Below are 744 nucleotides of genomic sequence, written 5' to 3'. Positions count from 1 at the left end.
TTATAAAATTTTGTTTATATATAATAATATATATTTATATAGTAGACACGTGATTTTTTATACTCTTTTATCTTTATCATAATTTTAGTTTCTAATTTTTTTTTAAAATTTTGGTCCCTAAATTATAATAAATATCACAATTTAGTCCGTACCGTTTTATTTAACCATAACGTAAATGGTGAGGACTAATTGTATAATATTTTAAAGGTTATCGACTTAAAATGTTGAGTTGAAATGTCTAGGGACTAAAAGTATTTTAGTAAAGAGTAGGTCTCTTGTGAGACGGTCTAATGAATCTTTATCTGTGAGACGTGTTAACTCTATCGATATTCACAATAAAAAGTAATACTCTTAGCATAAAAAGTAATATTTTTTCATGGATGACCAAAATAAGAGATATGTCTCACAAAATACGACTCGTGAGACCGTTTCACACAAGTTTTTGTCTTTAGTAAAATATATGAGGATTAAAACTGTGTTTTTCCCTTAAATATAGCATGAGATATATAAATAGAGATTTATGATAAATTTGATAGGTAAATTCTTTTGGGATCAAGATCCTCTGCTGGGCAGTGCCCAACAGAGGGTGCTGTTTATAAAAAAAATTATTTTTCCTTAAAAATTGATATTTTTATATTTTAATTATTTCAAAAGCAAAATTATATTTTTATATTAAAATATGTGATTAATAATCTAATTTAAAATTACAATTTTATTTTTGGTTACAAATATATATTGTGGGGG

This window comes from Primulina huaijiensis, chromosome 1, assembly GCF_012295235.1.
Source record: "Primulina huaijiensis isolate GDHJ02 chromosome 1, ASM1229523v2, whole genome shotgun sequence".
Lineage (NCBI taxonomy): Eukaryota > Viridiplantae > Streptophyta > Magnoliopsida > Lamiales > Gesneriaceae > Primulina > Primulina huaijiensis.
The sequence above is the reverse complement of the archived record's forward strand: the minus strand, read 5'-3'. Positions refer to the sequence as shown.